The sequence below is a fragment of the Elgaria multicarinata genome, chromosome 2, assembly GCF_023053635.1.
Source record: "Elgaria multicarinata webbii isolate HBS135686 ecotype San Diego chromosome 2, rElgMul1.1.pri, whole genome shotgun sequence".
NCBI lineage: Eukaryota > Metazoa > Chordata > Lepidosauria > Squamata > Anguidae > Elgaria > Elgaria multicarinata.
The window spans coordinates 35352757-35367964 of record NC_086172.1 but is presented as its reverse complement, the minus strand read 5'-3'; positions in this window follow the sequence as shown (position 1 = coordinate 35367964).

The window sequence follows — 15208 nt, the reverse complement described above, 5'->3', positions numbered from 1 at the left end:
AAGGAGAATTTCTTCAAAATTCTCACCCCTCCCAGCCTCTTTTGCCCCAGTTTTCATTTTCCCCCCACTCCCTTGAAGTGCTGAAAATGGAATAATCTAAATTTCCAGCACACCACCAATATTAACGCTCTGTGTTTATTCATTGATTTTTCAATCAAAGTTTTGGCAAATAACTTACAGAGGATCTATGTTGAGAGAAATGCAGAAACACAGTCCTGTTTGGTATTTAAGCAACACTTCTTTATTCCTAAAGGTATTGCCTTTATAGTGCCTCATCTTTATATGGGCCTGCCATATCCTGATAGAAGGCAGATTGTAGACATGAAAAGACAAAACAAGAAAGGAGCTCCTAAAAAATACAACACCTTCATGCACTCTTCACTGGTAATAAAGCACAATAAAGTATGGTTATCTTTGTGAGTGATGGTGAAGGTAAGAAATAGTTTGAAAACAAAGCAATTTACAGATTGCCCAAGAGAGATTAAATCACATGTAACAATGAAAGAAAATACTTTTCATCTGTTGACAAAAAAATTATTCGCAATCAGAACGAACTGGAGTAGAAACGAAGCTCTCAGAGATGCAGACAAAAATCAATGCACTGAAAAGTTAGTCATTCATGGTATATTTTGGCAGCTTTCCCTAACAGGGTGTCTGCTAGATGTTTCAGATGACAACTCCCATCAGCCCAGCTAGCATGGGATTTGGGAAGTTGTAATCCCAAACATCTGGAGCGCAGTAAGAGCATCGTCACATGGGGGGAATCGTGTTTCCTTACCATCACTTCTCTGCCCCTTCTTTTGTCCCTCATTACTTCCTCTTTCTGCCTGGAGGGGAAAGAGGAAGTAAACAAAGACCACATGGCCCATTCAGGGTCCATTTGCATTGCACCGCTTTTCCTGCACACAGCAGGAAACGGGGGCACATTCTGGTTGTTGTTGTTGTTGTTTTTGTTGTTGTTTTTAAAAGTCAGATTAAAAGGGGGTCTTATTTTGTGATGGAAAAATGAGCAGAAATACTGGGAGGCAGATTATGACATCTAAAGAATACACACACATGCATAAGTGGGCACTAGTGAGCATGCAATAAAATGCTTGTCTGATGAACCTTTAAGAGGAGAAGGCTGGTCTGGTTCCTCATCATGTACAGGCCTATCAGCCTTGTGCTTTCAGTCCACTTTGACATGGGGTTATTATTTCCTTTGTGTTGGTACACCTTTCCAACAGAGCTGTTTGTCCTTTCAACTTGAAAAGCACTCTTTGGTTGGCAGACTCTCCCGTACTGGGGACTTCCTTGCATTACCTAAAAGAATTACCACTAACAACTTATCACCTAAGCATTTACAGCCTTGCACCTGTTTCATACCTGCAGACTGATGAGAAAAAAAAAAGCTCCACAAAAGTGGCAGACTGATGAAATAGTGGGAATCTGGAGACACATTATTGTCTTTGCTTCGGCTGTCCTTTAACCCCTGTCTCCGATTCATTTCTACTGCCCTTATACTGAGCGATTCCAGTGTGAAATCCCATTCATCTCATGAAACTCTGTGCAGCCTAGACTTATTGTATTATTGTGCCTTCAGTATACTTATTTTTAGCCTTGGCCTTTCCCACTATATTTTATTTAGTTTTTAGTCTAATGGGGCCAATCTATTCACATTTATCCTTCAGTCAGCCAAATCTTTCGTTGTTGTCATTTCACCATTATCCAGTGAAAGCATTACAGAATCTTGGTATAACTCAACTTGTGGAATCCCGTAACACATTGTGCTGGGCTGCGTTCATCCAAATCCATCCGAAGTTTTTCTGAAGCAGAAACAGGTTTGGAGGAACCTCGGGCAAGACATGCTCAGTTTGGAGGGACCTTGGGCAAGACACCCTTTACCAGCATTGTTGCCTGCTGCTGCTCCTCCTCCTCCTCTTCCTAATCATTGCCACCATCTACTTGCTTGCCAGGCGGACAGCCAATGAGCAATCAGGCAGTGACATCTTCTGCCCCTCCTTTACACCACCACTGTTGTCTGGGCTAGAATGAGAGGAGGTGAACAAGCAGGCTTGAAGACTGACGGAGAGGAGCAAGACTAGGGGGGTCTTGTCAATGGGGCCCTGCTGGGATGTGGGTCTTCAGCAGGTGCTCATCGATGCCAACCCTTGATCCTCCCAACATCTCCTGAAAATGTTTCCTTTAGACAAAATACAGTGGCCATTCTCATCCCAGTCGCTTGTTATGCTATGTAAAATGTGTGTGTGTGTGTGTGTGTGTGTGTATTGGGTGGGTGGGTGGTGAGGAGAAAGAGCAAACATTTTCACCTCCTGGAAACGTGCCTCTACTTTTCAATGTTTTTTCACAACACTAAACTGTGCTAAGTTCTTTAGAAGCACACAGATGTTGGGGAACAAGGAAAATGTCCCTGTTGTGGAGGCAACGGCCCCAGTGCTCCTTCACCCCAACCCAATTGTACTTATGCCAAGTTGGAGTAGAATGTGGATGCAGATGTGTGCTGAGGTCGCATCTCATTGAAAATAATGCAGCGTTCAAATACACATCCAAACATCTGCACTTCACCACTTTCAGAAATATCTGCATCTGTGTCACAAAAGTGTTCACATTCACATTGACATTCTGACTCCAGTTAGGAGTGTAAAAGCAGAGGTAAGTAGAGCAGAGGTAGGCAACCTTTCTGAGTTGTGGGTACATTTGGCAATTTGAGAAACTGTCCTGGGTACTACCACAAAATGGCTGCCATGGGAGGTGTGGAAAAGGAAGGACATGTGACCCACTCCAAGGACTGAGTACAAGGTAGAGGTGGGGTCTGAGCCCCAATGAACTAAACAACGAATTTGAACCCAAAGTTTTAAGTACCAAAGAAACCTAATTCACCGCAATACCAGATGCCATTAAGAAATGCATTAATTTAACATTTTTAAATTAAAATATGTGGGAGGGGTAAGGCACCTTGGTGGGTGCAAAGAAACGTGTCTGGGACTGTATTGGTGCCCAAGGGCGTCAGTTGCTGATGACACCAAATTATTTAAGGTTGTTAAAACACAAAGGGATTGTGAAGAGCTCCAAAGGGATCTCTCCAAGCTGGGAGAGTGGGCATCCAAATGGCAGATGTGGTTCAATGTAAGCAAGTGTAAGGTGATGCACATTGAGGCAAAAAAAAACCCAACTTCAAGTATAACCTAATGGGATCTGAGCTGGCAGTGACCAAACAAGAAAGAGATCTTGGGATTGTGGTGGACAGCTGGATGAAAATGTCCACCCAGTGTGCGGCTGCTGTAAAGAAGGCAAGTGCCATGTTAGGCATTAAAAGAAAAAGAATTGAGAATAAAACAGCCAGTATCATACTGCCTTTATACAAATCTATGGTGCAACCACACTTAGAATACTGTGTACATTTCTGGTCACCACACCTAAAAAAGGATATTATGGAGCAGGAAAAAGTTAAGAAAAGGGCAACTAAAATGATTAAGGGTCTGGAGCATCTCCCCTATAAGGGAATGTTACATCAACTGGGATTGTTTAGCTTGGAAAAAAGGAGGCTAAGGGGAGACATGATAGATGCATGGTATGAAGAATGTGGATAGGGAGACATTTTTCTCCCTCTCTCAAATTACTAGAACCAGGTGACATCCCATGAAGGTGACTGGTGGGAGATCCAGGACAAATAAAAGGAAGTACTTCTTCACACATCACATAGTTAAATTATGGAACTCACTACCACAAGATGTAGTGATGGCCACCAATTTGGATGGCTTTAAAAGGGGGGTTGGATAAATTCCTGGAGGTGAAGGCTATCAACGGCTACTAGCCCTGATAGTTGTGTGCTATCTCTAGTATTCAAGGCAGTAAGCCTGTGTACACCAGTTGCTGGGGAACATAGGTGGGAGGGTGCTGTTGCACTGTGTCCTGTTTTGTTGGCCCCTGGCCGATGGCTGGTTGGCCACTGTGTGAACAGACTTCTGGACTAGATGGACCCTCAGTCTGATCCAGCAGAGCACTTCTTAGGTGCTTATCATAGTGCCTGCACGTGAACTAGAGAAAGATTGGGCAGAAAGTCTTGCTACGCAATGCCGGTAAGCAATGAATTTTCCAGTTCTTTGAGGCAAGGCGCCAGCCTAGTTTACTAGGCAATGGGGAGTAAATTCCTCTTCTGACCAAGCCCCTCTTTCAGCAGCAGACTGGGGAGCAGTAACATATCAAAGGAATAGTGGCTATGAATGGATGCAAAAAAAGAAATAAAAAACTACCGAAGAGTGGGACATAGGAGATTGTAAACTTTTTTGGTCCTCCCCCAAATAAACTCTTGCAGCTAAAATTAATGCTGAGCCCAAAGTTATCCGCACAGAATTTGGGGGCAAAATGGAGGGGTGCTCAACCTACCCACCTCAGTTCACTTACTTGACTCCTGCCCCCTATGGTTCGTGGCAAGCAGTGGCTGGAAGACAAGAGGCCACCATTTCCCCCCAGAATCCCCCTCTGCATAGCTCTATGACTTAGCATTATAAATGGGGAGATGGGAGTTGCCAGTTACTGGCCACAAAGAGAAGTTGTCACCAACACTTCACAGTTGAACCTTTGCCCATTTTCCTTCTCTTCCAAAGTCAACAAACACCCCTCCTCCATTTTCCCAGTATGCAAATGAGGCAGAAAAAAATGGGTGGGCATTTCAGTTCAGCCACAATCAAAACCTTACACACCTCAAACCCCCCCCCCCACACACACACCCCTCACAAAAATTGAGCACAAAACCCTTAGCCCACTAGGGTGACTTTTGTAAACATTGGTCTGAATTCTTGTAATATAATCCTGTGTACTCAAAGGTGAATGAGATGTTTCTGTGAGATGAGGCCATGCAATTTTACTGTTCTGTTTTCAAGTTTATTATGTCTGGGGTTTTGTTTTGTTTTTAAATTACATTGTCACTTTACATTTATTATGAATTGTTAGTCATTCTTGGAACGCTTTTGCCCTAAAGAATGGGATAGAAATGCATGACATTCATGAATAATATAAATAATAAATATGAAACATTTCCCACATATGTTGCTCCTGTAAGTCATGTTAATAGCATAAAAGCTGCAATTCTAGGCAGACTTACTTGGTAGTAACAAAATGGGACTTACTTGTGTCAGTAAATATGCAGAAGCCCAGGCATACATAGGATCAGGCTGCCCACATTTACTGCTTTATTTCTGGTTAGCTTCCTGTGTACATTTATTTTCCTGTGGGACGCTTCTTTCACTATTTAGCTGAGCTTTCGTAGCTAAAGTCTGCATCGTATTCTTGCCTGTTCAAATTTACATGATGACAAACTGCATGCAAGCTATTTACACAAGGAAAAGCTCAAAGGAGATCTCAAAATAGATCTTGTGATGTTTCCAGGGCCAGCTTCAAAACAGTTGACTTGGAGCCATTTATAGGAATAAAGAGAAAGATGAAAGTTTCAACATATGCTTAGAAAGCATTAAAATTCAGCTTAAAATGAATGTGGCTCCCAATTGATAAAGTAAATTAACTGATCAGCTGTAGGAAGCCCTTTTCAAAGCATTACTGATCCATGCTCGGATAGTGTATCCTTATCATCATGTAACGTGGTTTTATCCATTCCCCTGCTATGAAAGCGAGCTTTCAAAACACCATGCTTGCATGCCAAGCTCAGTTTTGAGCAAACATGAAAATGAAACATGTTACTTGCCCCAGCTAGTCTTACAATGTAATAACATAAGAACATAAGAAGAGCCACGCTGGATCAGACCAAGGGGTCCACCTAGTCCAGCACTCTGTTCACACAGTGGCCAACCAGCTGTTGACCAGGGACCAAAAAAAGCAGGACATGGTGCAACAGCATCCTCCCACCCATTGTCCCCAGCAACTGGTGCACACAGGCTTACTGCCTCCAATACTGGAGGCAGCACACAACCATCAGGGCTAGTAGCCATCGATAGCCATTGATGTAGTTGAGTCCAGAGCTCTTTAGGACACCTCCTCCGGTCTTCCAAAGACTAGGCAACCAGGTTAAGCATAGTCTGGGCAGGCAACACTTATTTCCCATGTTTGCTCTCTGATTCAAATCTTAAAGCTTTGGGGCTTGCACTCTTGTTCCTCCTTAATTAGACTGTGAACGGTATAATCATAGAAGGATAAAGAAGTCAGGACACAATTAATTTAATCATTCAGGAATTATCTTTAGCAACAAGTGCCTGGCAATTCAAGGTAATTATGCACAAATGACTTAGTTACTGATAAGTATGATGGTGGGTGTTGAACCTCTCTCTCTCTCTCTCTCTCTCTCTCTCTCTCTCTCTCTCTCTGTGTGTGTGTGTGTGTGTGTGTTTCACTCTGTCACCACTGGAGTCACTGTATTAAGAGGTCAGCACTATGAGGCAAGTTAATATGCCAAACCTCTGATCATTCCAATTAATATCACATATAGGCTTATCAAAGGAAGGGATTATGAGAACAAATGGAGCTCTGAGCTTGTGATTACATGTCTTTTTGTGGTTAAAATATGATAACTAGAACACTTTAAGGAAGTCCATATCTCCTTTTTTATTATTTAACCATTGAACTCCAATTCACATATTACAACAACATGAGAATCACTCAGAAATGGCTGCTCACACTCTGCATCACTGCTGGTGACATTCTCTGAGTTTCGGTGTCCTGCTGTGGCTGAATCAGACTTTGCATTAGAGCACATTATGGGGCAATCCAAAAGTTAAGGTAACAAGCAGGGAAATGGTCATGCACAAATATTTCAGTCCATTATACAATTAGGCAAAGGCGGGAATGGTGCAGATACAAGCAAAGGTCAAAGCACAGTTAAATAGTAAGTCCAGAAGTAGAAAAAATTGGAGTCCAAGGCAGGGTCTACACTACTGCTTTAAAACGGTTTATAATAATACTTGGGGCCCAGGACACACTCCATATACAGTTTTCAAACCATTTCAAAGTATCATATCCTGCTTGGTGTAGGATATGGTTCAAGTGTCAATAGCACAGAAGGTCAATCATAAGTTCCAGAAAGCAAGACGCCGGAACCGATGGATGGTGTTGTTCCAGCACTGGCTAGGCTAAAACCAGGGAAGACTGGCAGCTCCAATTTTGGTGAGGTGGAGATTCCATTCTGGGTTTTAGTTACAACCAGCCAGATGACTAAAGGAGCTGTCCAAAGTTCTGGATGCATGTTGTTCCTTTAGCTTTCTGGCTGGTTGCAACTAAACCCCAGAATGAAATCTGGAGCCACTAGCCTCCCCTAGTTAAAACTGAAGGCTTATGTAGCCAGAGCTTTCTGAGTCCCACTGAGGGCTCAGCTGCAATGTGTTAAGGGCCTCTGATCAAAGATCTACTTAGGTGGAGGGCCTTGTTCCCAAGGAGTCCTCCTTTGTATTTGAGCACTCCTTCTGAGAGGAGCCCTATTGGAGACTTAGGTGTATCCAATTTTAGCTAGATGGGCGATTTTGCCTGACTAGCAGAGGCTTTGGGGAGGGGCAGTGAAGGAAGCTGGGGATGGCTGCAAATACCTTGTAGCCCCATGTCCCCAGTCTCCTTCCCTTCCTTATCCCTAGGAATGCCTCCCTTTCCCCATCTCTGTGCTTCATTTTACGAGCATAGAGAAGAAGCTGGCATGGTTCTTTCTATGGGCAGGGAGGGAGTGGGGAGGATCATGGACTTACTTGCTTCCATGATCCTCTGCTAGCAACTTGATGGCCATGTGAAGTCCCGGAAGGAAAGAGTGACATCATGGCCACCTTTTTACTTTTCTTTTTTTAAAAAAAAAGAAAAGAAAAGAGGAGCCACGCAGGCGGGTGACGAAAAACAAGGTTAAAAAAAAAACCCATGGCTAAACCCCCATGCCATTCCTGAGATGGCAAAATTGGTGCCTCCCTCCCCCCATGGGCATGAAGCCAGCCTGTACAGCCCATTTCAGGCCCTGGGAGTGCACGACACACCAGTTATCCAGGGAGAATGCAGGGGACATCCCTGCCTGCCCCCAGGAACTCCTGTGTGTCACTTGGACACCCCCCCCCCCAGAAAAAAGGCCTGGTCTAGACATGCCCTTAGCCAGCCATGAAGGGGAGGGGGAGAGGGTGGGGAGCATGATTTTGTGGCTTCCAACTTGGAACCATGTCTAAAAGCTTAGAGTCAGGAAACTGAACAACCCTATGTCCCCCCAGATGCTGTCTAAGGGACACAGGGTTGCTCCTTAAACATTCATATTAAACATCTCAGGTTTTTAATAAAGAAAGTTGTTACAAGCAGATTAATAACACAATGCCTTCAGAAGAAAGGGCAGCATAGGACTGATGAGAACTTACAAGTTTACAGGAGTGTTCCTATTCTCTACTGTGATATGTTGCAGGATATGTGACTTAATTTAATTTAATTTAATTAAAAAGGGAACACAGAGACTCATTTTAATCACACCAGATAAAAGAACATGCTAGAGTGGGGAACAAAACCAAAATTCAGTTCATTGCCAAATAATGGTAACAATGAAATTGCGAAGACAAGACCTACTTGTTCCCAAACTTGTAAATTAGTGCTGTACTTAAATTTCTCGAGGTGATTTGAAATGGCCTAAATACATGGAGCGATCTGTTTTAAATAGTTGGAGAGGTGATATCTGCTCCATTCAACAGTTATATAGTAGAAATCTGAGAAGATATACTGCATAAAATCAGAGCTATGCCCTATGGCTGTTCCCACCAAGTCTCACCCCAGAGCTATTTAAGCATGGCTGGCTGGGGAATGCTTGGAGTTGTGGGACTTTTCTCTGTCCAAACATGCATACGATTGCACCTTTAGTTTGCAATCCTATATCCACTTATTTGGGAGTAAGCACCATTGAACTCAACAACTCTTTCCCACGAATAGTGGCACAAAGGCAAGAGGCACATTCACTGGAGAATAACAGCTTTGCCTTGTTGAGGCCCACTCGCAGCACCAGCCATCCAGTTAGGGTCGCCATGTGTCCCCTATTCAAGGGCTGCCAGAGGACCATCCTCTATTTGAGGACTGTCCAAGTCTGGTTTAAAGATAAAGAACCGAAAGAACTGTTGTCCATCAACAGTTAACACCTGGACAGCAGGCTGAACAGACAGGCCTACACCATGATGACATGTACTGTAGTTCTATATTTCAATCATAATAGTTGAGGGATGGTGGAAGAATCCCGTTGGGGTGAAGCTTGATGAGCTTTCATGGGCTCAGCCTTCTGGACTTTGGTTTGTCTTCTGCTCACTGGACCAACGTGGTCTCTGCAGCAAGTTGGGCCAGCTAGCGAATTTTTAGCATTTTTTAATTTCTGCAAAATCACGGCTCAGACAAAAATATGTAAAAAGTTCCCTGATTTTGAGGAAAAACCTACAAATGCAAGCCAAGTCAGATGCACTGTGGAAACCCAGCAAGCCCCCAAAAGACAGATTTTCCTGGCAACTGACACCCCTATAATAGTTATTTCTAAATGTGCACCTATCCAAATAATTTGCATATACAATTTATGCTAATTTAAATTACATATGCTAATTTATTTGTATAGGTGCACATTTAATTGTATAGTATATTTGGGGGGGGGAGTTCATAAATGGCCTACCTATATTGCACTCTTGATACATTATTTTGAGGGCACCATCTTTTTTCTCCAGGGCACCCCCTCTTTCATCCTCTCTTCCAGGAAAGTTGATCCAAGAAACCTAAATTTGAGTTCATACATACTTGTTCACCACATATAAATATATGGGGTAGTCACAGTTGGAATACTCTGTACAGCTCTGCTTGCCCCATATCAAAAAAGTTATCAAACAGCTGAAGGGGAAATGCCCAAAAGTCACACAATGAAAAGGCAATAAAAGGATGTGTGTTGTGTTTGCACATAGACCAAATACCGTATTTCTTCGATTCTAAGACGCCATCAATTCTAAGACGCACCCCATTTTTAGAGATGTTTATTTGGGAAAAAAGGGCATCTTAGAATCGAAGAAATACGAACAAAGACACACACTTTACCAAAATAACTGGCTTCCTCCTTAAGCATTCCTCACAGCCACTTTCCTACTCTAGCCTTACAGAAAAAGGACGATAACATACAGCTCAATTTCCCCGCGCTAGTCTCTCCCAAAAGCGCCGAGCCTGCCCCTGCGCGATTGCACGTGGGGTGGGGAGAGCAGCTGGAGTGCAGAGCAATAGGCGCCGTCCGAGGACCGTCACGTGCTCGAGACCCTCTGCTGCCCCCTCTCTTGGAAAGAGGCAAGAGCGGCTCCTTGTCTCGTGGCCTCCTCCGCTATTTCTACCTAGACAGGATTTGTGTGTGTGTGTGTGTGTGTTTTGTTTTGCGATCCCATCCGATCTCTCTCTCTCTGTCTCCAATTCTGGGTTGCCGGAGCATTCGCGCCCCGCCCATTTGGCTGGGGCCTCGCGCCAGGCTTTTGTTCTCTTGCTTCCCATCTCATGCCGGCTCCGGCGAGCCGGGAAGGTCAGTGCAACAGCAATTCGCAGGCGAGACAGAGCAGGCAGGGCACAAAGGGCAGTAGATGGTTGCTGCTGCTGCTGTCTCCCCCCACCCACCCTTTTTCTCCACAGGACGCAGGAAGTGGTATGTGCTTAAACTCACACCAACAAACCATTGCTTGCTTGCTGTGATTGCCTTGAGGCGGGGGCTAAGGATTAAGCCGCTCCCCTTTTTTCTTCCTTTTATCTCTCTTGCGAATGTATGTTGCTGTGCGGGGAAGGGTTAGAGGCGATTATTACCGTATTTCTTCAATTCTAAGACGCCATCGATTCTAAGACGCACCCCATTTTTAGAGATGTTTATTTAGGGGAAAAAGTGCGTCTTAGAATCGAAGAAATACGGTACTATGGATATGGGTTTGTGAGTATTTGCCATTCACAGAAAGTAGGGAAATACAGGTGTGAATTGAGATGGATGAGTGAGTTGATCAATTTCACTTTCTTCACCATTGGAAATGTGTAAATCACAAGTTTTTTTCTCTCCCAAATACGAAAGTCATGAATTTGGTAAATTCTTATCAGACATAGCCAGCATAACTGAGAGTGAGGAATCACGCATTGCCTACCTGTGCTTTACTGTATTGGAAGGACAGAATCGATGACAGAAGGCATATTCTTATTGTAAGGGACAGACGGTTGGGGGCTGCACTTTGTCATACTCATTCAGTAGCTTCTTAAGATCCAGATTAATTTTTTTTTTAATTTATTTATTTATTTAATGTCTGGCACCTTGGGTTGTCTCAAGGTGCATATTTTAAAGTGCTCTTTGTTCTTTACATTTGGCATCTAAGAATTAGAGATGAAGAAAAGTATACACATCAGCCTATTTGGGGTGTAGACACCCCCAAATTTAGAATGTGCCCACTTTCATGTTTTTGCTTGATCATGGCCAGATCTACACCAATATAGCACTATGAAAGTGGTATGAAAACAGTATATAAGAAGCAGGAGCCACACTACTGCTTTATAGTGGTATTGAAGTGCACTGACAACTGTTGGGGTCTATTGACACATACCATATACCGCTTTCATACCACTTTCATAGTGCTATATGCTACTTGGTGTAGATCTGGCCCCGATTTATGCTTTTGTGCTCACATGCAGTGTTAAAGTTCCTATTTCCTAATCTCTATAGTTAATGCCTTACACACACACCCGGCCCCCGATCTTCCATTTATTTTCAGCACATCTTATTCACAGTGGCTGATTAGCTTCCTGCTAGGGATTTTCGCCATCTGTGCTACAGAGTTGCTGAGGGAATGAAAACAAAAGAAGGAGAGAAAGAAGCCATAGTCATTAACATGGAACAGCAATAAAAGATATAAATTTGTAAGCTCAGATTTTGCCTACAGTTTATTATTAATAGAGGCAAGTACTTACTGAAAGCTGATTATGTATTTTATTCTGGGGTGCCTAAGGGACTCCAGCTTAAGTCAGACAATAAGAGAATCCCTCAAATTCCAAAGGCAAGCACAGTTTGTTGTCCCACTTGTAGTCAATAGTTGCATCAGAGCTGGTAACAGTGAGCTAGCATAAGCAATTAGGAACATCAGACATTGAAGTGGGCGGACATCCAATTCAGCTCCCCTCCAAAGGGAAGATTCTCCAAGCACAACTTCCCCATCACCACACAGATCAGTCAACACAATCCAGATGAGACGGTGCCCCAGCATAAGGGGTTTGAAGAGAAATATGTCCAGGTGGATAAAAGTTAAACATTGCACTGTAGGAAAAGGCATGCCCCAACACCCAGTGATTAATCAATCTAACTGGGGAATGCACCTTCCGTATCTCAAATATGGCAGTCAACTCTTGAACAAAACCCATCCACTAAGGGCTCATCTACACCAAACAGGATATTCCACTATGAAAGTGGTATATAAAAGGCAGGAGCCACACTACTGCTTTATACTGGTATTGAAGTATACTGACAACTGTTGGGGCCCATTGACACATACTTTCATACTGCTATATCCTGCTTTGTGTGTCTCCTGCCTTTTATATACCACTTTCATAGTGGAATATCCTGCTTGGTGTAGATGAGCCCTTAGTGGATGGGTTTTGTTCATGTTCAAGAGTTGACTGCCATATTTGGGATACAGAAGGTGCAATTCTATGACCATGTATGTGGGAGTAAGCCACATGGAACTCAATGACCTGTTCAGAAGACACACTAAGCCATGGTGGTTAAGCACGTTGAGCTAAACGTTATAGTTTAGCATGTCATGTGATCCATGACTTAGCGTGTTGTGTGAACTATTCCTAACCATGGTGGCTACATAACCATGGTTTAAAGATGCTCACTAATCATTGCTTCAAAAGTATTAGTGGCCTAAACATGGCTTAGTGTGTTGTCTGAACAGGTCCATTGGAACGTAGTTCGGAGTAGACATGTTCAAGATCACACCGCAAGTCAACAATACTTCCCTCTATCTACTAGAAATACCTGTTATATCTAAAATATTACATTAGCCTAATGTAATATGCCATCACATTGGTTCCTGATAAAGCTGAGCTGAAACAGGGTGGGGTGGAGGAAGTTCACAACCATGCACAAGTACACACATACACACACCAGTTTGCACACATCCTGTGAAATGCATTGCCCTGTTTCAGCCATTTTTGTTTGTGAAATGTGAAACTGGGGGGAAATGTTTGACCATTCAACATAATGGCAAGAAATTGTCCTCACTCTCTTTTGGTTTTCTGAAGTCATCACAGCCAAATTTGACTGAATGCATGACATACTTAGAAAGCCTTTTCAGAGCGAGGGTAATGATTCTTGCCCATTTAGTGTCAAGACAGTATCACATAGTCAAATCTGATTGTCTGAATGATGGTATGATGTCATGATGGCATTATGTTCTTCTAATGACATTGCTGAGAATGCCTCTAGAAGAAGCCCATATTTTAAAGGGGGGGAATGATTGTGTAGAAGCTTTAGATCAAGGGAAAAAGCAGTTTCAAAAAGATAGCAAAGAACATGTAAAAAAGATCAGCTTGATCAACAAGTATCCAAGAACTTTCTCCTTGGCCTGCGTAACTGGCAGACCATTCTCTGTATTAAATTCCTCCTACAAAGGGATGGATCGAACCATCTTTCACATTCTATAACATGTTTGATAACACCTGCATTTTTAAGCAATCATTTCTTCCATCCTGTTTCCACATCATTTTGGAAAATATGTAATCATTTTTGTACACAATTTTCCCTAACATATGATTTATTTTATTTACTTTTACAAGCACTTTCACCTCACATATGCCTCTTTACATGCTATTTTCCAAAACGTATACATGTTTAATGCAATTTCCCCTAATGTTTGCAGTTTTTGATTGGAGAACAACATCACAAAATTAGGAGAAGTGTGAAATAGAAAGGATAATTGCATTCCAGTTTGCATATTACTTTGGAAGTGTGAATTAGGTCAATTCATACCAAAATGCGAACCAAATGAATTTCTCCTCCTTCCTTCCTCCTAAATTGGCATCACCTACAAATGTAATTCATATGCTCCTAATTCCCTAGATCAATCTATGATTATGTCTGAAGGGAGGGAAATTGTGCTGTTCTGCACTCATAAAGAGCCAATGAAGGCCTAAAGCCAAACACAGCGATATCCATCATTTGCCTGGAAGCCTCGAGCCAGAAAGTGGCAAAGACTCTTTGCAGGAGTTTGTCTGTTTTCCACACTATCTGCCTCAATCAGAGGCAGGCAGTAGCAGTTCCTGTTGGGAATAATGCAGCCTCATCTGCAAGTTACAGAAAGGGGGCAGCGTTGCAATTAGTTGGTTAATGCATGGGGATTCGGGGAATAGCTAGCCTTAGGATCTCTATAGCCTACGTGCTCCTCCCCTTCTTCCTACCCCACCTCTCTCTGACCATTGCTGACAAGGCTTGCTCTCTCTCCACCCAGAGGTAGCCATACCAAATAATCCCATCAGTATGGGGGAATAACCATGCCCCCTGCTCATTTCTCTCCAGGCTGCAAGAGGGCAATGCAGAACGATGCAATGGCTAGACGAGGGGTGGTGGTGGAGGGTGACGATCTTGCGATTTGATGATCGCGAGATCGTCGCCCTCATCTACACAAGGCGTGCGATGTCCCAGGAGGAAGAGGGCATCGTGGCCACCATTTTGTTTGTTTGCTTTTAAATTGGAAAGGAGCACAGGAGCACTCCTTCAAAAAAGGTAAGACTTTAAAAAAACAACAACACCGTCCTGCTCCCCCCCCCCACTCCACCCCCGATGCCCGGGTCCTGGCTCCTCGTGGCTCATCCCAAGACCATGGAAAAATCAGAATACAACTGTAGGGCGATATCCTGTGGCAAGGAAGGGATCGACCCTCCCTGCTCCCGGGATCCCCTGTGCATCATGTAGACGCACAGGGATGATCCCAGGATGATCCCCAGGATGACGACTCGCCTAGCCATGCCCATAGCAGTAAATCTTGTCCCAAGCCCTCTGTTGGTTAAGACTGATGCTGTTTCTTATTGTCACATATTTCTCAGTCTTTTAAATACTACCCTAAACCTAGAGGGGATGGGTTGGATTTAGCAAAATGTAGAGAATATGCAGAGTGGGGTTGGGGTTGCGAGTACAGTAGTATTCCGAGGAGGGATTCAGTATTAATACATAATAATATTATGTTCTAGCAGTTGAAAACTGCATGATGGGATACGTTCAAGGCAA